The sequence below is a fragment of the Microcaecilia unicolor genome, chromosome 1 (assembly GCF_901765095.1).
Source record: "Microcaecilia unicolor chromosome 1, aMicUni1.1, whole genome shotgun sequence".
NCBI lineage: Eukaryota > Metazoa > Chordata > Amphibia > Gymnophiona > Siphonopidae > Microcaecilia > Microcaecilia unicolor.
Genome location: NC_044031.1, coordinates 137,176,872 through 137,198,698, shown reverse-complemented (window position 1 = coordinate 137,198,698; position 21,827 = coordinate 137,176,872). Strand labels below are relative to the sequence as shown.

General features: G+C 44.1%; 1 protein-coding gene across 6 annotated transcripts in view; it reads right to left on the bottom strand.

The window, feature by feature from the left end:
- Window positions 1-21,827, bottom strand: part of DYNC1I1 (dynein cytoplasmic 1 intermediate chain 1) — a 548,409-nt gene that overhangs the window by 144,433 nt on the left and 382,149 nt on the right. The gene's annotated exons all lie outside the window — the stretch shown is intronic.

Genomic DNA, 21,827 nt, shown 5'->3' with positions numbered 1-21,827 from the left:
AATTCAATAAATGGGGCCCAAAATTAAACAGTAGGATGATCTGGCCCTTTCAATAACCAAGGGAGACATGTATACAATAAAAAGTCTTTATTAAAGGGCATCATAAGTGACCGGACACAGCAGCTGTGTTTCGGTGCATATTGCACCTGCTTCAGGATTCTAAAGAACATACAAAAATCATATACAAATCATAGAAAAGTCAGGATCATATAAAAACCATATGCATATAATAAAGACAAAACTTAGAATTAAAAATACACATAAAATTAAAATTAAATAAATCATGCATTAAAAAAAAATGTATTACATGTATAAGTATTGTAACATGTAAAATAAAACATCTAAATCAATTAAGATTACATATAGAAATACATCTAAGTCATTTAAGATCACATATAAAAATATATAAATATATATATATGTATGTGTGTGTGCTCTAGATGACTGACCTTGTGATGTTCCAAAGGTTTAAAAAGAAAACAAATTTTCTTCTATGGTTATGTTATTGGATGTCATAAAGAGAACAGTATAGAGTTATAGGGAACAGTATAAAATTATAGGGAAGAGGGAGAAAATGTTGCATCTTAAGGATTACTCAAAATAAGCCATATTTACAGAGTATTCTATTAGGCAAATGAGGTGGAAAGTCTCAAAATCTTGTGATATAATACTAATATAAATGAAAAAATAGAATACTAATATAAAAGAAAACGTTAGGGTGCATATAAGCTTGAACCAAAAAGTCCTACTAGGAGTAAAATATCAAAGATAAAAGATAACAAACCTGGGCTGAAATGTAACGGACTGAAAACTAAAACAAGGGTGCCGCAACCAAGCAATCCACTCCATATTGCAAGGAAGGTCTTGTTGGAAGAATAATGTAAATATGAATAATCAATGGACAACTACAACACATTGTGAGAGATGCAGCTTTGCATTGTCTGTTTGGCACCATGCCGGTCTAAGTGCGTTATACAAATAAGTGCCTCTATTTCCAATAAAAAAAACTTTGTAGCACATCATTTGAAGGCTTGTGTTTAAAACTTCAAAAATGCAATTAAAAATATGTGAAGAGGTGCAAATAGCCACAGTCAACATCTAATAAACACACTAAACGAGTATGATCTGCTTTATAATAATTTTATCCAGACGCCGTTTATACAAAGTAAACAAGGCACGCCCGAGGAAACAGGGTGAATGTATACAGTGTCTAAAATGAAAAAATACATACGGATGTAAAATGTACCGATGACTTTGATGAATGTATGTGATCTTAAATGACTTAGATGTATTTCTATATGTAATCTTAATTGATTTAGATGTTTTATTTTACATGATGCAATACTTATACATGTAATAAGTTTTTTTAAGTGCATGACTTATTTAATTTAAATTTTTTTGTGTATTTTTAATTCTAAGTTTTGTCTTTATTATATGCATATGGTTTTTATATAATCCTGACTTTTCTATGATTTGTATATGATTTTTGTATGTTGTTTTAGACTCCTGGAGTGGGCGCATAAGCGCCAAAACACAGCTGCTGTGTCGAGTCACTCAATGCTCTTTAAGAAAGACTTTTTAGTGTATACACGTCTCACTTGGTTATTGAAAGGGCCAGATCACCCTACTCCTTTTTTGCTGCACTACTTTGACGTAGGAATTGAGGGTTCCTCCACCTTCTGTGACTGCTCCTCGCCCAAAGTTAAACAGCAGGATGATCCATGCAAAGCTAGTATTCTGTAAAGGGCACTCTGTGCATAATGACCTTTACAAAATACTAGCTTAGTGCACATTTCAGACTAGATTCTATATATGGCACCTGAAAAATCAACGCCAAAAAATTTATGCCTAGGTGTATTCTATGAACTGCACCTAATCTAGGCACAGTTTATAGAATATGCCTAAGATTTATAAAATATGCCCAGCTCTAGGCACATCTATTTATGCCAAGTACAACTTGGCATAAATAAGGTAGGAACAGAGCAGCTGTATTCTATAACCCTGTGCATAGGTTTTTGGAATGCCCATGACCCGCCTATTCCAAGCCCATGTCCATGCCCCATTTTGGGCAGCACGCATTAGAATTTACAAGCACCACTTTACAGAATACGCTTAGCAAGTAGTGTACGTAAATTCTAATTAATGCCAATTAGTGTCAATAATTGATTGTTAAGTGTCATTTATCGGAACTGATTGGCTTGTTAAGGTAATTAAATTGCTCACGCAAATCCAGAGTACGACCACATTTGAATGCTCAATTCCGGTTGCAGTACATAGAATCTGGAGGTTCATACTTAACATTGGGCACCATCATTTATGCCTGTCAAAGGCTGGTGTAAATGCTCATACCCAACTGATGGCAGTTAGCGTACAAATGCGGTATTCTCTCATATTGCGCCTAATTTCTGGGAATACCTCTGACCCGTCCATAGTCCTCCCATAGCTACACTGCCTTTGTAGTTGCACACTATGAACTTTAGGCACACTTGTTATAGAATTGGACGTAGGACAGATCTGTGCATAACTTTTACGTGCACACCCAACTTTGGGTGACTTATATAGAATCCTGTGGACAGTGACCTCCAGCATCTTAGAAGGCAGTCCAGGGATGCTCAGCAGTTTCAATCAATGCTATTTGCCAGCTAGCAAGGAAACGTCAACTGCTTGAGTGAACTTCCAGCCCTGGCCAGCCTTAAGTGTTCAATTCTGAGTCACTTTAGAAACATAAGTCTCTTGTATGCAAAGCACACCCTCTACCTTAGAACTAGCCACAAAGACTAAATTTTGCATATGGCGCTGAAAAAAATAAGGGCTCAGCGCTATTCTATAAATGGCGCTCCGAGTTTGTTAATCAGCGTCGCTAATTGATTGTTAGCATCTAATTATCAGCACTAATTGGCTCATCATGCAATTAAATTGCAGACATAAAATGGGCTGCACTCAAATTTGAACATGCAGTTTTTAGTGCCATATATAGAATTAGTGGGATAGAGGGCAAATTTATAAGAGGGTGCCTAGGTGTAAAAGGCTCATTTCTAAAAGAGTTGATTCAAATGCTGTGCAGAAAGATACACCCACTCCAAGGTATTGCAACTTTTTGTGTGTATGTGCCTGCAGAGATTGGCACATATGCTTGTATTTTATAAAATATATACATAAGTTTACTTATTAGGATTTATTTACTCCCTTTTTGAACACATTCACCCAAGGCAATGTACAGCAAGAATAGGTCATACATAGGCATGTCTGGGCTCTGGCATTGAATTTCCGGGTTTGCAGAGCCAGCTAAAGCATAGCCGCTTATGTGTGATATTCATCATTTAACTGGCTATGGGGCACCGCGTAAACACAGGACTAACTTTTATGTGGTCCCATTTATGTGGTTACCTTGGCTGGTTAAATGCTGGAATGCCCCCAACGTAGCTGGTTTTGAGATGGGCGCTAACTGGACATTTTCAGCGGCATTAACCAGTTTAGTGCTGCTGAAAGTGACTGGCTAGCTCCGAACAAGCGATTTAACTGGCCAGGAGTCATTTCTGGCCAGATAAATTGCTTTGAGTATTGACCCATCAAATAATACAAGGTATGGCAATTACTCATTGAAACCTGTGCCGGAGGTCTCCTCCCAATATCTTTCCTCCTGAAGAAGCATTCAGCGAAACCAGATCTGTGTTGAGGGAAGGACATTTAGATTCAGTTTTATTTATCTGTGAACTGTTTGGAAATATGTAGGCTTCTTTTGAAGCTCTCAATGCTTGGAAAGCTATTTTTGGACAGCACATCATAGTTCACTCTTGGAGGCTATCCCACTTGGAAGCAGATACGTGAACTGTTGCTAACATACCTCTATTCACTATTAGAACTGTTGTTGACATATTTTATTAACTATTACTCATTTATTGGGTGTATGTTAGACATCCTGCTCAACCCGGTTGATTGGACATAATTATCAGCATTACTAGGGTTGATTCTAGTTTAGGATTCGTTGACTGTATATTGATTTGGCAAATGGAACATATGATATGCGGTGATGGTTCCAAGACCAGCATTCACTTTTTCACATTATAGCTGATTACACTGGTGAACTGAGCACATATCACAAGTTCTATAATATACTGTATTGTGCAAATCATTACTTGATGTATAGTTGATTGAGCACTTTATTATTTTGAATATTTGTATTATTTTTGATGCTATTTTTATATGGATTGTTACATTTAGCATCTTGCTTTATTAGGCTCCTATTTATATAAAATTTTGTGATAGTATGCTACATCAACACAATACAACATTTTAACAGACAACACAGGCTGTAAGTAAAGGTGTCCTGAATTATGTACTAAAACAAATGATTTGTTTTAGTACATAAACTGGAAATCTGAAAGAGTTATAATTCAAAATTATATACAGTAGCTTTCATCCTCTGTTGATATTTTGGTTACTGTAAGTAATGGAGTAACGGGATTTAGAAAATGAGGGGCGTAATTTAAGGAAAGTTGTACATCAGAAAGGTGCATGAATATAATTTAAGCTAAGGTAGGAGTGGACAAGCAAGTCCAGCTACAGTAATCGCAGTCAATGTTGGTCTTTGTGTATGAGCAACCAGCAAGTCAATTGCTTCTTCCATTAAAGGCTTGGGAAAAGAGCCAGATAGTCTTGCATTGAGTGAAGCCTTTCAGGGAGTGCATTACAGAGTGTGAAGGCTATTCAGGAGAAGGGCCACTGGCAGGTGTCCATTGTATGATGTCCTCTGGAGAGGTTGTGGTTAGGAATATTCCCTGGAAGGACCTTAGCGATCTTGGAGTTATATAGAGGGAGATCCTTTCTTTCAAATATTCTAGCTTATTTCCTTTAAGGACCTTGAAGGTCAGACACAGGTACAGTACTTAGTCCTATACAGTGCTGGCAGGCAGAGTAAAGATTTTGCAGATGTGGTCATATTGCTTACAATCACGTTTAACTGCCCCTATTACCCCTCTATTGTATTCATTCGTATCATGTATCTGTTCAGACAGGAACCGGCTAATGCCGTTAATGGCAATATGTAAGCCACATTGAGCCTGCAAAAAGGTAAGAAAATGTGGGATACAAATGCAACAAATAAAATAAAATCAAATATGCTAATATATCAACCTAAGCGTTTATTGTACTTCTGTATTATGTACTAGACTTCTACAAATCTAAATTTTGTAATCGCCTTTTTAGCAATATGCAAGCCATATTGAGCCTGCCATACGGTGGGAAAATGTGGGATACAAATGCAATAAATAAAAAAATAAAATGCAATAAATAAATCTTTTGTTAGTCTTGCTGCAGCATTCTGAATCAACTGGAGCTGATGCAAACCCTTTGCAGCCAGACCAATGTAGAGTGCATTACAATAATCTAGTCTTGATGTTATCATGGTGTGAACCACTGTGACAAGACTTGTATTATCTATGTGAGAGGCAACATACTTTTCGTAAATGTTTGGGGGATCAGTATAAGTGTTGAGTTTAGCTATAGCCCAAGGTTCCTGATTTGTGATTTAAGACGGAATCAGTATCTCCCATAAGAGATTTCAATGTCAGGTCACTTGTGTTAGGGACCCACAAGATCTCAGTTTTACTTGGGTTCAGGCAAAGATTTTTGTTTTTAGCCCATTCTTGAATTGCAGTAAAATAGATAGTCAATTTATTCAGGGCTGTAGGTAAATCTGGTTCAATTGGTATGAACAGCTGCACTTCAACTGCATAGATACAGAACTGAGTGTTCATCAACCAAATTAACTTGGCTAGAGGCTTGAAGTAGATATTGAACAGAACAGGTGACAGTATTGATCCAGCACCAAACCCCCTGATCAACCAACTGGATTTATTTTATTTATTCCCTTCCCTTGTTACTTCTTTTGCTTCTTTCTCTTGTACAATTGCTCAGCTTTTCTGTCTTGAATTGGAGTTCATTTTCTTGTTTCTAACTCTGTAGTATGTGCACCGCTCTGTTCTGCTCATCAGTTAGAGCGGTATAGTAAGTGTTAATAAACTATAAACTATAGTGCCTGAGCAATTATGTGAGTAACTGCAAATCAATGCCAATTAACACTACTTAAGGGTCATTATTTGCAGGAATAGCCATTTAGTGGCCACTTTATTAATGTTAGGCAATTTTGCACACTAGTTGTAAAATTGTGTGCCTAAATTTATAGAATTTAGGGTCTTGGGGGTATGTGTTTCCAACTCCTACTTTTATATATGTATATCCCCAGTACAATTTTATAAATACCTCCTAGAGCAACCAAAACTGTTCTACATGCTAAAATGAATAATAAAATAACCCCCAATAATCATTTTTACCTTCTTTATGATAGTTGCATTTCCTCTCTGGTCTGACTCGGCATGGTACATGTTATGTTCTTACATTCTATATTCTTTTTCAAGATAGTCATAATTAATATGCATGAGATATATTTGCATACATCGGAAATGCAGTGTATGTATATCTATCTCTTGCATAGTTATTGCGGTAATCCTGCAAATCAGACTGTTAGGAGTGCACTGAGAACTACAAATCTAAGTTAACATGCAAAGCGTGAAGAATGCCCTCATGTCACTTTCTCGCCTGGATATGCCTGCCTCACTGTAAACATAATTTGGCAAGGATAATAACAAAAGGAAGACTCTAGTAGCATAAATGTAGCATAGCTTTCATGATCTGTTTTTGCAAAAATATATTTTCACTATTGATACGCGGTTTAGAAGGAGTAGACTCAGGAAAGTGTTTAGACAGCATTTCCTTACAGAAGTGGTGGAGACAAAAACAGAACTAGAATTCAAGAAAGCATGTGATAAGCACCAGCTGCAGAGAAGAGATATCCACACTGAATAAGCATGAGAGAAAGGTGTATATACTAGGCTTCCAATGCACTCAAGTGTAACCCCTATGTCACTCTCTGGCTGGATTCAGAGGCACTTTGAGGAGATGTGAGGTCACATAATACTCTATTCTTGTGGCTCCTTCCTGACAGGGAAAACACACCCAAGAAGAGGTCTCTCTGAAAGTTTACTGGGGCCCGGGTGAAAGTGAGTAACTTACTGAATATTGTGGCTATATTTGGTGAGGATGGCCACTGGAACCTATGCAGGTCCCAGCCAAAACTCAGCCGGGGCCCACATAAGACAGTTTTGCAGGTCCCGACTGAATATCGGCTGGGACCTGCATAACTAGTTTGTCAATTCTAAGAATCCCCAATCCCGCTCCTGGCCCCCCTAAAAGCCCCCCTCCTTCCTACCCCTTCCCCCCAGCTTGCCAAGTTCCAAGCCCTCCTCCCCCCTACCAGAATGAGCCCTCCATACAACCCCCATGGTCTAGGTAGGTCCCCTGGGCCTACCTGTACCCCTGGTGGTCCTAGTGGGGGTGTTGGGAGCAGGAGCTGTCCTAAATTCACCCGCTTAGTTAGCGGGCCCTGGCACTGAATATTGCCAGCACCCGCATATCCCTCGGCTCCTCCCCAACATCGCTCCCCGTACCACCCTGACCTACTCACTTTTTTGTTGGGCAGTCTGTGAAGATATTCAACAGTACTGTCCGGTTAAGTGATAAGCAATTTAACTGGGCAGGAGAGGTTCCTGCCCGCTTAAATTGCTTTGAATATCGGTAACATTTCTAATGCAAGCTACAGAGAAAATAAAAATCCACCACAGCTTAAATGCAACAGTCACCGAATTGACTGCACAAAAAAATCTGTTAACTCTCCGTCAGTTCACTCTTTAGAGCTGTTCCCTTCTGGGACTTTCCCTGTATTGACATCTGATCTTCTTTAGCAGAACTGGAATACTTCTCCTGAACAGTTACAGATGAGCTTCTGCTGGAAATTGGTCCAACAGCCACTCTGTAGTACCTTCACAGGTCTGACAGTCCTCTCTCTGACTCCAGAAAAATACCTACAGCTCTAACAAAGTCTCTGAAAAGCTGGGCCCCATATTCTCCTGTCCAGTTAAATCCCACTGATGAGCCGATGATCAGAAGCAAACACAGGTGCTAGAGGCTGCGCCATACTAGCACCTGCGTTTGCTACCGCCCCATGATCAGAGCCCCTGAGCACGAGAAACAACGCGATCGTGGGCTCCTGAATGCAACTAGCATGCAAATTCATGCAAAATAGGGCTCTTAGCGCAAGTAACATGCAAATGCATGCTAAATGTATTCACCCCCAATGATCAGTGACCAGCGCACCAAAGATTGGCTCACTGGCCACAGCTAACCCTACGCCTGCTTAGAGCTAGCGTCAGGGTTTGCAGACCATTGGGAAGGAATAGTGAGCCCTGTCCAGCCTGCATTTGCATGCTAGCAGGCCCCCATTCCCCCCAATGCAGTAGCCCCCCGCTGGAACCCTGACCCGACTCCCCCCAGCAACAGAGGGCTGGAGGTCTGGCGGACCTCCGGTCCCTCTGACCCTTCAGACACAGGTTTGAGAGGGCTGGAGATCTGATGGGTCTCCAGTCCCCCCTAACCTCCCCCAGCATTCCCTCAGATGTCCCTGGTGGCCCAGTGGGCCGCGGGTCAATGCCCCCCACCTGGTGGTCTAGTGGCCCTTCCCCACCCCCCTACCTTGGAGTTTCTCGCTTATATGGTGTGAAGTCCCACCCAGCGCATCCCAGGATGCGCTGGGCCGGGCTGGGCAATGTCATTTTCAAGGTGGCACCAATGGAAGAGGAGGGAGGCCATCTCCATCATCCAACTAAAGGTAGGGGGGTGGGGAAGGGCCATTAGACCACCAGGTGGGGGGCATTGACCCGCGGCCAACTGGACCACCAGGAACATCTGAGGGGATGCTAGAGGGGGGCTAGGGGGGCTGGAGCCCCCCAGATCTCATCCCCTAAACTTGTATTGGGGGAGGGGGTCAAGGGGACCAGAGGTGTGCCGGACCTCTAGCCCCTGTTTCGCTTGACGGTGTAACATAGTAACATAGTAGATGACGGCAGAAAAAGACCTGCACGGTCCATCCAGTCTGCCCAAGAAATGTGCCACTTTTTTGTGTATACCTTACTTTGATTTGTACTTGTCTTTTTCAGGGCACAGACCGTACAAGTCTGCCCAGCACTATCCCCGCCTCCCACCATTGGCTCTGGCACAGACCGTATAAGTCTGCCTGGCACTATCCCCGCCGCCCAACCACCAGCCCCGCTCCCACTACCGGCTCTGTTTTCCAATCTCGACTAAGCTCCTGAGGATCCATTTCTTCTGAACAGGATTCCTTTATGTTTATCCCATGCATGTTTGAATTCCGTTACCATTTTCATCTCCACCACCTCCCGCAGGAGGGCATTCCAAGCATCCACCACTCTCTCCGTGAAGTAGTAGTAGTAGTAGTAGTCGTCTTTGGGACTCCGGAATGCTGCTACTCTTTGGGATTCTACACGGAATCTTGCTACTCTTTGTTTTTGGCACTTGTTTGCATTTTTAACCACTGCTGTACACTGGACTGAATTGTTTGACTCCTGAGGCAGGCGCCAGTTTGCGCAGAAACTCAGAACTGCGTTGAGTCTACTGTGTATTTCCTTGTGTTGGAACTAGATTGTTCTTCCCTCATTTTTCCTTTTTAAATCTCCTCTCGCTGCCACAGCATTGTCTGAGTAGAGCTGAAAAGGTCCTGGAAGTTATATGGGCACCAACAATATTCAGTACTGGCAGGGATGGCTCAAGGTAAGATGCCACCTGAGGTGGAGCTAAGATGCTGCTCCCCCTCGGACCAAGATGCCGCTCCTCCCTCTCACTGAGATGCTGCCACTTCCTGGGCTGAGATGCCACCCCCTTCCTTCCTCCACTCCGTTCGCAACGTTTACCTTGTTTCTTCATGTTCCAAAAGTTAATGGCGGCAGCGATTCCTATAGGCTTCCCTGCTGCCGGCACCAACCTCTTCCCTTTACTTCGGCCACCTCTGACAAAACAGGAAGTTACATCAGAGAGGCAGCTGCAGTCAAGGGAAGAGGCGGGTGCCGGCGGCAGGGCAGCTTATGGGAATCGCTGCCGCCGCTGGCTTTTAAACGTGATGAAAAAACAGGTAAATGCCATGAAAGGGGTGAAGGAAGGAAGGGTGAGATGCCACTGAAGAGTGCCACCTGAAGGCCCCGCCTCAGGTGGCCTAATGGTTGGACCGCCCCTGAGTACTGCTGCCCACACAGGCAACCGGGCAAGTAGAAAGCTTAAATATCAGTCCTAACTTTGCTCAGTATAGCTATGTGGGTACAGCATTGAGTATCAACACTGAATACCCCCAACCACTGCTCACTCAGATATCTGATGCCTGTGCGTTGAATATCCGGGTCTAACTTAGCTGGTGGCACAGACTTAGGACAGAACTGAGATGATCTAAGGTACAAACTGAAATTTGTACAGACAGCCCATTTATTTTTACTTTTTGGATATGGTATATGCATGTTTGTGCAAGAGCCGATTTTCGATAGAACATAGATTGGAAATTTTTATTTTATTTTTGTTACATTTGTACCCCGTGCTTTCCCACTCATGGCAGGCTCAATGCGGCTTACATGGGGCAATGGAGGGTTAAGTGACTTACCCAGAGTCACAAGGAGCTGCCTGTGCCTGAAGTGGGAATCAAACTCAGTTCCTCAGTTCCCCAGGACCAAAGTCCACCACCCTAACCACTCCTCCAAGACATATCTTGACCTGAGATGCTCAGGTCAAGATATGTCTATTTGCAGTAGTATTTTGCACTAGTATTTTAGAAAAGGGTCTGCTGATGTACAGCCTCTTCTAAAATGAATGTAGGCAGGGCCGGCCTTAAGCAGGAGCTACAGGGAGAGCTGCACAGGACCCCACGCTCCTAGGGGTTCTGCGCTTAACTGAGTCAGCTTTGCAACTGTCGGCTGACCGTGTTAAAGCTTCTTTCCCTTTCCATCTCTATTTTCCTCTCTGTCTCCTTCTCTTTCCATCCCCTCCCTATCCCCATTTGTAATTATGCTGATCAGCACTTATGCTAAATACTCCTCCCACCACACCACAAGCCAGCCCTTACATACCCTTCCTCTCACTCCCCCCAGGCTTGTGGGCCATTGAAGAATTCTGTTCAAATAAATAAATCCCTGACACCTCATTTGAAATCTTAAGTCCTGGGTGGGCACCAAACTGGTGAATATACTAGCAAATGTCCACAGTATTACTGAGGAGAGGTAGTCAGGTCTGATGATCGGCACCTCTAGGAACCTATATTGCTTTCACGGAATTAACTTATAAAAATCCACTAAATTCTTCAGCATTTCAGAATTTTGAAATATATCTAAACCCAAGTTTATGTGGAGGGGCATAATCGAACACGAACGCCTATCTCCATGGGCGTCTATGTCCGAAAACGGGTACGTGAAGAGGCGGGACAGACCGTATTATCGAAAAAAATGGACGTTTTTCAGCTGGGCGTTTGTTTTTTTTTTTTAGCGATAATGGAAACTAAAAATACCCAGCTCAAAAACGTCCTAATCCGAGCCATTTGGTCATGGGAGAGACCAGGATTCGTAGTACACTGGCCCCCCTGATATGCCAGGACACCAACTGGGCACCCTAGAGGTCAGTGCGGTGGACTTCAGAAACAGCTCCCACATGCATAGAGCTCCCTTACCATGGGTGCTGAGCACCCAACCCCCCTCTCCCAAAACCCACTACCCACAAATGTACAACACTACCATAGCTCTTAGGGGTGAAGGGGGCACCTACATGTGGGTACAGTGGGTTTTGGAGACCTCCCATTTACCAGCACAAGTGTTACAGGTGGGGGGGGGATGGGCCTGGGTCTACCTGGCTGAAGTGCACTGCGGTCCCCACTAAAAGTGCTCCAGGGACCTGCATACACGCAGGCCTCTAGGACTTGTTGCTGCTATATAACATTGGCACACCAGTTGACACCTGAAGACTAATCTCTCCGAAAACGTCCTTTATTGGAATAAGCACGCTAACTGCAGATCAGAGGTTGTGCCCCACTGGCAACGAGTGTCCCTGGTACTGAGATGAGCAGTATGTCAGAGCTGGCAGAATGGTGTACAATGCCCTCTTTCAGCCACATTCAAGGTAAGAACTAAGTTCTGTAACGTGGCTAACACGTAAAAGGGATCTAAAACTGGCTTACAAAAATGGCCACTACCTCATGGACTACTGGAAACAAAACAGGGCACACTCTGACCCAGTAAGCAGAGGGAAAAGCACCATGGGAGTAAAGCCTACCAACTACCAACATTGTGAGCATGTAACACAAGCTAATGGAATCACGAAGCCCACCTCCCTACACCCACCACAATGCATTGCTGATGTGACTCTGCAGTGCCCTTAACAGAAAAGGTGTCACACTCACCCGAGACCCACATCAGAACCAGGGAAAGGCTGTCAGAGGATAGAACACATTCTGCTGTCATGGAGGTGGGTCATAGGCGTAGTTTGACTGTTTCATTTGGGGGGGGGCAAAAAAATGGGCGGAGCATATTAGCATATCATTTGCATATATACATATGCAAATGAATATGCTAATATGGAGGAAGGAAATGAAATTTACAGGCAAAATATCACAGATGCACATTTCAAAAAGCTGACACATTTCAATTAATAAATTATGAATAAAATAAACTTTTATTTACCTTTGTTGTCTGATCATGTAGTTTTTCTATTCGCTTTGATCCCAGTGTCTTCTGTTTTATGCAGTGTCTTCTTTCCAGTAGGCTTCCCTCTGCTCCCCACCCTCCCAGTCCCATCCATCTCTTGCTCCTTCCCTCTGCTCCCCACCCCTCCCAGTCCCATCCATCTTCTGTTCCTTCCCTCTGCTCACCATCCCTCCGTCCCATCCATCTCTTGCTCCTTCCCTCTGCTGTGCCTGACCTCTCCAAATCCCATCCATCTCCTGGTCCATCCCTCTGCTCCCCACCCCTCCCAGTCCCATCCATCTCTTGCTCCTTCCCTCTGCTCCCCACCCCTCCCAGTCCCAACCATCTCTTGCTCCTTCCCGCTGCTCCCCACCCCTCCCAGTCCCATCCATCTCCTGCTCCTTCCCTCTGCTCACCTCCTTTCCCAGTCCAATCCAATTCCTGGTCCTTCCCTCTGCTCCCCACCCACCCCTCCCAGTCCCATCCATCTCTTGCTCCTTCCCACCCCTCCCAGTCCCATCCATCTCCTGCTCCTTCCCACTGCTTCCCACCCTCCCAGTCCCATCCATCTCCTGCTCCTTCCCACCCTCCCAGTCCCATCCATCTCCTGCTCCTTCCCACCCCTCCCAGTCCCATCCATCTCCTGCTCCTTCCCACCCTCCCAGTCCCATCCATCTCCTGCTCCTTCCCACTGCTTCCCACCCTCCCAGTCCCATCCATCTCCTGCTCCTTCCCACCCTCCCAGTCCCACCCATCTCCTGCTCCTTCCCACTGCTTCCCACCCTCCCAGTCCCATCCATCTCTTGCTCCTTCCCTCTGCTCCCCACCCCTCCCAGTACTATCCATCTTCCCTCTGCTCCCCACCCCTCCCCCCCGCGCGAGGTCCAAGATGGTGACTCCGTTTACCCCCTCTCTTCCTCCCTCCCTCCCTCCGGCGCAGGCAGCAGTCTTTTCCAGCGTTCCTGGCAGCTGTAGCGATATACACGCTGCCTTCGGTCTGCCCCGGAAGCCTTCTCTTCAAGTTCCTGTTCCCACCTATGCGGGAACAGGAACTTGAAGAGAAGGCTTCGGGGCAGAGCCAAAGGCAGCGTGTACAACGCTACCGCTGCCAGGAACGCTGGAAAAGACTGCTGCCTGCGCCGGAGGGAGGGAGGAAGAGAGAGGAGTAGACGGAGACGCTCCTCTCCGTCCGCTTGGCTTCCCTGCCCTCTCTGTCTGCGTCCCGCCGAAAGGAAATGACGTCAGAGGAAGGCGGGACGCAGATAGAGAGGGCAGGGAAGCCAATCGGACGGAGAGGAGCGCGTGCCTGCATGTGTTTTTTTTTTTTTTAACTTTTTTTTTTTTTTTTAACTAATGGCGCGGCAGCGCCTCGCGTCGTTTGGGGGGGCACTGCCCCCCCTCGCCCCCCCCAGTCTACGCCTATGAGGTGGGTACAGCATTTGAGGCTGGCATAAAGGCTGGAAAAATTTTTTTTAAGTGGGTTTTCTTTGGTGGGAGGGGGTTAGTGACCACTGGGGGAGTCCGGGGAGGTCATCCCCGATTCCCTCCAGTGGTCATCTGGGCAGTTGGGGCACTTTTTTGGGACTTGTTTGTGAAAAAAAGGGGTCCAAAAAAGTGACCCAAAGTCGCGGTCAAAACGCCTTTTTTTTTCGATTATCAGCTAAAGACGCCCATCTCTCCTCGGCCGATAACCACGCCCCAGTTCCACCTTCACCACACCTCCGACACGCCCCCATCAACTTTACCCGTTTCTGCGACGGATTGCAGTTGGAAACGCCCAAAATCATCTTTCGATTATACCGATTTGGGCGCCCACGGGAGAAAGACGCCCATCTCCCGATTTGGGTTGCAATATAGGCGTTTTTCTCTTTCGATTATAAGCAGGCAAGTCACTCTAAATACACTAAACAAGGCTACCTGCTTTCTTGTCACCTAGTTTGCAGTCTTGTGTACCTGGATGGCCTCTCCTCTCTAGCCACCAATCACTACTGTCTGTTCCTTTGTTCCACACCATACCATTTTTTACATTTTGGAAGGTGACGTTCAGTGTGGTGGGACCAACACTCTGGAACAATCTACCCATACTCTTACGTACAAAGATCTCTCTTCCTTCATTTAAGGCTATCCTGAAAACCCAACCAGTTGACTTTCCCCTAACTAAATTTTGGTTCTCTAACCATTGATCTGCCTTGGCCATGGGATAATGTGAGATACAGCAAGTTTGCTTGTATTTAATTGCATTTGTTAAATTTTATTTGCCTATGTTATTTTATTTACTTTTATGTGTTTGTTTGATGTATTTTGCTTATGTTGTAACAATTTTGAAATACAATATATTATGCTGTATGTTTGAATTTTTATTATATGTAAATTGCTTTGATGGTCTCGGCCTTAGACGATAAATCAAATAAATGTAACCTTGAAGTTTGATATGCACATAGGCAATTAATAGTGTAAACCTGGAGCAGCCAATATGATCATCCCCAGGGCTGGATTTACATCTCATCTGCCCTTGCATTTTCAGTGCTTTTCCCCCTTCATGCTGCTTGCCTCCTGGCACCCTTAGGCTCGTGCCTACCATGCCTAATGACAATCTGGCCCCCATTCCCTCTTCAGCAAGTCACTTAACCTCCCCATGCTCAGGTCTGGATTGCAAACCTTTTGGAGCTGACGCATCAAAATCATGTTCACTATCATATGTGTGCTGAGGAACCTTAGGGCCATGTTTACTAAGCCGAGCTGTAGGTGTGCTAGCATTTTTAGTGCATACTAAAAATGAGTGTGTGCTAATGCTAGAGACACCTATATTCCTATGGATGTCTCTATCATCAGCGCACTAATTTTTAGCGTGCACTAAAAATGCTAGCGCACCTTAGTACACAGGGTCCTAAAAGAAGTGCACATTAGATATGAATTATTATTACAGTATTGACTTCAGTTGTAAGAGCTTCTTCTTTTCTTTGTTTTTGAAACATATTGTAAGGTAATAAATAGAAATGAAACAAACATATAGAAAAGAAAATGACACCGTTTTTATTGGACTAATTTAATACGCCTATATTGTGACCCAAATCGGGAGATAGACGTTTATCTCACAAAAATGAATAAAGCGGTATAATCGAAAGCCGAATTTGGACGTTTTCAACTGCACTCCGTCGCGGATGCGGACAAAGTTGATGGGGGCATGTCGAAGGCGTGGTGAAGGCGGAACTGGGGCGTGGTTATCGGCCGATCAGAGATGGGCGCCTTTCGCCGATAATGGAAAAAAAATATGCGTTTGTAGCGAGAATTTAGGGCACTTTTCCTGGACCCTGTTTTTCCACGAATAAGGCCCCAATAAGTGCCCTAAATGACCAGATGACCACTGGAGGGAATCGGGGATGACCTCCCCTGACTCCCCCAGTGGTCACAAACCCCCTCCCACCACAAAATATGCCGTTTCACAACTTTTTATTTTCACCCTCAAATGTCATACCCACCTCCCTGGCAGCAGTATGCAGGTCACTGGAGCAGTTATTAGGGGGTGCAGTGGACTTCAGGCAGGTGGACCCAGGCCCATCTCCCCCCACCTGTTACACTTGTGCTGGTAAATGGGAGCCCTCCAAACCGCCCCCCAAACCCACTGTACCCACATGTAGGTGCCCCCCTTCACCCCTTAGGGCTATAGTAATGGTGTAGACTTGTGGGCAGTGGGTTTTGAGGGGGATTTGGGGGGCTCAACACACAAGGGAAGGGTGCTATGCACCTGGGAGCTCTTTTACCTTTTTTTTTTTTTTTGTAGAAGTGCCCCCTAGGGTGCCCGGTTGGTGTCCTGGCATGTGTGGGGGACCAGTGCACTACGAATCCTGGCCCCTCCCATGAATAAATGTCTTGGAGTTATTTGTTTTTGAGCTGGGCGCTTTCATTTTCCATTATCGCTGAAAAACAAAAACGCCCAGCTCACAAATTGTCGAATAAAACATGGACGTCTATTTTTTGCGAAAATACAGTTCGGTCCGCCCCTTCACGGTCCCGTTCTCGGAGATAAACATATATGAACAACTTGGAAAGCTAAATGTGGACAAAGCCATGGGGCCGGACGGGATCCACCCCAGAATACTGAGGGAACTCAGAGAGGTTCTGGCGGGTCCTCTTAAAGATTTGTTTAATAAATCCTTGGAGACGGGAGAGGTTCCGAGGGATTGGAGAACGGCGGAGGTGGTCCCTCTTCACAAAAGTGGGGATAGGGAAGAAGCTGGAAACTACAGGCCGGTAAGCCTCACTTCGGTTATTGGAAAAGTAATGGAAGCCATGCTGAAGGAAAGGATAGTGAATTTCCTGGAAGCCAATAAGTTGCAAGATCCCAGACAACATGGTTTCACCAAAGGGAAGTCGTGCCAAACGAATCTCATTGAATTCTTTGACTGGGTGACGGGAGAATTAAATCAAGGACGGGCTATGGACGTCATCTACTTAGATTTCAGCAAGGCTTTTGACACGGTTCCCCACAGGAGGCTCTTGAATAAACTAGAAGGGCTGAAGATAGGACCCGAAGTGGTAAACTGGATTAGGAACTGGTTGACAGGCAGACGCCAGAGGGTGGTGGTAAATGGAGTTCGCTCGGAGGAGGGAAAGGTGAGTAGTGGAGTGCCTCAGGGATCGGTGCTGGGGCCCATTCTGTTCAATATATTTGTGAGTGACATTGCCGAAGAGTTACAAGGTAAAGTTTGCCTTTTTGCGGATGACACCAAGATTTGCAACAGAGTGGACACCCCGGAGGGAGTGGAAAACATGAAAAAAGATCTGAAGAAGCTGGAAAAATGGTCTAACGTTTGGCAATTAAAATTCAATGCGAAGAAATGCAAAGTGATGCACTTAGGGAGTAGAAATCCAAGGGAGGCGTATGTGTTAGGTGGGGAGAGCCTGATAGACACGGACGGGGAGAGGGATCTTGGGGTGATAGTATCTGAGGACCTGAAGGCGATGAAACAGTGCGACAAGGCGGTGGCCGTAGCGAGAAGGTTGCTAGGCTGTATAGAGAGAGGTGTGACCAGCAGAAAAAAGGAGGTTTTAATGCCCCTGTATAAGACGTTGGTGAGGCCCCACCTGGAGTATTGTGTTCAGTTTTGGAGGCCGTACCTTGCGAAGGATGTTAAAAAAATGGAAGCGGTGCAAAGAAAAGCTACGAGGATGGTATGGGAGTTGCGTTCCAAGACGTATGAAGAGAGGCTTGCTGACCTGAACATGTATACTCTGGAGGAAAGGAGGAACAGGGGTGATATGATACAGACGTTCAAATATTTGAAAGGTATTAATCCGCAAACGAATCTTTTCCGGAGATGGGAAGGCGTAGAACGAGAGGACATGAAATGAGATTGAAGGGGGGCAGACTCAGGAAAGATGTCAGGAAGTATTTCTTCACGGAGAGGGTGGTGAACGCTTGGAATGCCCTCCCGCGGGAGGTGGTGGAGATGAAAACGGTAACGGAATTCAAGCATGCGTGGGACAGGCATAAAGGAATCCTGTGCAGAAGGAATGGATCCACAGAAGCTTAACTGAAATTGGGAGGCAGGGGGAAGAGGGGTTGGTGGTTGAGAGGCTAGGATGGGGGAGGGCAGACTTTTTATACGGGGTCTGTGCCGGAGCCGGTGATGGGAGGAGGGACTGGTGGTTGGGAGATGGGAAATACTGCTGCACAGATTTATACGGCTGTGCCCTGGAAAAGACAGGTACAAATCAGGGTAAGGTATACACATATGAGTTTATCGTGGGCAGACTAGATGGACCGTGCAGGTCTTTTTCTGCCGTCATCTACTATGTTACTATGTTACTATGTAAACGCCCATGGAGACAGACGTTTCCGTTCGATTATGCCCCTTTTTATGAAACATATTGAAAATTAGAGCCCAATATTATAAGCTACTATTTTGGGGTAATTGGCAGATGATCTGTATTCAAAATTTATTACTAAATATGTTGTACTTATTATGAATATATCAAACCTCCCCACAATTACAATCTTGAAAAGTTTTAGTGATGGACCTGGTTTAGACATGGAAACCAAAGCTGTAATATTATTCAGCAATCATTGTACACTGTATAATCACCGGTCCAATAGTGAAGATAGTAGAAACAGTTGTGCACATATGAAACTTGCTCAAAATTCAAAGTATTGAAAATCTATAGAGTTTAAAATAAACTTATCTCAAAATAATAAATGTCCACTCTACAAATACGAGTCGTCCAACAAGCTTTCTAAGAACATTGCTGCTATGAGTTCCCTAATGTAAGCCGCACTGAACCTGCCTTGAGTGGGAAAGCGCGGGGTACAAATGTAACAAACAAATAAATAAATAATGCAGGAAATGTTTTTGGACAACTTGTAGCTGTACAGTGGACATAGTACAAGAGAAATGAGTAGCAGGTTTCTAAAAGTAAATATTAATGAACTAACATTAATCAGTATTACTGAAACAGTTATTAAGCATATGTGGGACATCATGCTATGGCAAGATATAGTTATGCTGCAAATACAGTTTCCACAGAAATAAACCCAAAGGTAAAGGTAAAACCCCCTACATATAGTTCAAGCAGAAATCCAAGAAGTAAGGTAGACCAAGAAATCTTCACAGCCAGAAGTCAATAAAAGCAATTTTTGAATAAAATTGCTTTTATTGACTTCTGGCTGTGAAGATTTCTTGGTCTACGCCTACTTCTTGGATTTTTCCATAGAAATAAGCCAGTAAAGCAGCGTCTCTTATGATACACACAACTTCCTCCATGCGATCATGTTAAAAAAAAAAAAGATGTTCGGCACGAGAAGCCCAATGAAGGGGCTCTTCTACCATAGGGCAATAAGCAGTTAATGCGTGAAAACAGGCTACCATGTGACTGCGATAAGGGGTTTTATGGTAGTATACCTGTTTCCACGTTAGTGAATTTTTCACTCAGGGGCACAGCATAGGTGGACAGTAGGCATGGATGCATTAGCCAGTTAGCATGTTACACTTATGGGGGCCGATATTCAGACCGCAGGAGATAGCCGGGCTCCTCCCGCAATTGGCGTGAAGCCCAGATATTCAATGCTGGGCTATTTCCAGTGACCGGCATTGAATATCCAGATGTATTTTGGTCAGTTTAAATTTAACTGGTCAAGCCGATTCAGCACAGGCCTGTTAAGTTTAAACCGGCCAAAGATATACCTGCTATGTGCTGAATATCAGCACATAGCTGGTTATATCACGCGATAGAACCAGCTATCCGCTAACCCCTCGATTCTCTATAGCACATCTAGATTTATGTGCAGTTCTGTGCTTAAATCTAGGCGTATTCTATAACTACGCATGTAGGCTAATTGTTTTAACAAGCTGTTAAGCATTGTTAACAGCTCTTAACAAGCAATAGCAAGCACTAATTGGCAAAAAATTACAATTTACGACCGTACATTGCTAAGCGTATTCTGTAATGTACTGCACCTGAATTCTAATGCACGCAGGCAGAAGGGGGCATGCTTAGGGGTGTGGAAATGGGCATTTCTTGGGTGTTCCAAAATCTATGCACACTGTTATAAAATATGGGCCACTGTGCATAAACCTACGAGCAGGGATTTACACCAGCTTTTCATTGGTGTAAATGGACGTGTGTAAATTTAGTCACATGAACTACGCTTAAGTGTATTCTAAATACCACGCATAGATTTACATGCGGTATTTAGAATACACTTAAAAGTAATTGCCTAACACGCATTAATTTTAGGCGTCATATAAAGAATTTGGCCCTAAGCAACAATTGGCAATATTCAGAGGGAGAGAGCCAGCTATCTCCAGCTGAATATTCCCAGATAGCTGATTAAGTACTATTTAACTGGCCAGGTGCTATTGCTGGCCGGTTAAATATTTTTAAATATTGGCCAGTCTGTGCCTAACTGGCTTAAGCACAGTGGCGTGCTGGAGCCGGCTCGCACCGGCTCGCAAGAGCCGGTTGTTAATTTTTGTGACATTTTGCGAGCCAGTTGTTGAGGCAGGGCGAACCGGTTTGCCTCTTCTCGTCCAGTGCCGCAGGATCCCCAGCACATACCTGAAGGTAGCCACCCTGGTGGTCTAGTGGATTCTTCGGGGCAGGAAAGATCCCCTGTCTTTCCTGCCTACTGCTGGCGCTGACCCTCCCACTGCCACATCGCTCTTTAAAAATGACTGCTGAGACTTCCAGCTGTGGCCTCGCGAGACTTCAGCTGAAGTTTTGCGAGGCCGCCCTTGTAAGTCTCGGCAGCCATTTTAAAGAGCATACAGAAGCGGGAGGGTCTGCGCTGGCAGCGGGCAGGAAAAACGGTTAGGTGGGGTGGGGACTGTGGGGAGGATACTGTAAAAAAAAGATGTATTTTCAAACATGTCGGCTAGTGTATATGGATTTGCACAGAGGAAGTATAATAAGGGGATCATTTTTCATAGGTAGAGTAGTAATTTGTTATATATCGTAATCGGTGTGTCATTTGGAGGGGCTGGTTATAGGGACACCCTAACCCTGTTATATTGGTGCAGAGATTTTTTTTTCTCCTGATAAAGAGCTTCTAAAACAGACATCATGTTATAAGAATCAGGTGCTCAACATTCAGTGTTTCTATATTTATTTAATAATAAAGTCAAGCCCCCACCCCTATGGGCCAACACTTTACAAGACCAAAACACTGCACCAGTGATTTCACAGTAAGAATACTGAAAGGTAATTTTAAAACAATACAGGAACGTAAGACCTTTGAAATAAGAATGATTGAATATTTTAACACCCAACAGACAGGACTTAACAAGGATCTGGGTTTTCTAACCCATTATAAACCATAAAGTTGTATTTCTCTGTTTATTACCCTCCTCTCACCTACCAACACCCATCCTGTTAGAATATCAATGAAATGCTTTGATGTCCCCATACATACCCCCACCCTCCCACTCTGTCAGACTGTCAAAGTAATGCTTTGATGTTTCTCTTATATATACTATCTGCTACCACATTTGCTTATTTCCGATCTGATGAAGAAGGGCAACCTTCGAAAGCTAATCAAGAAATGTATTAAGTTATGTCCAATAAAAAAGGCATCATCTTATTTTCTTTTCCATGTTTTATTTTGTTTGATTTCTATTGATAACCTTTAAGAGTGGACTAACACGGCTACCACACCTCTATATTTATTTACTTATTTATGGCATTTTATCCCACACTAAACATGAATTAGAT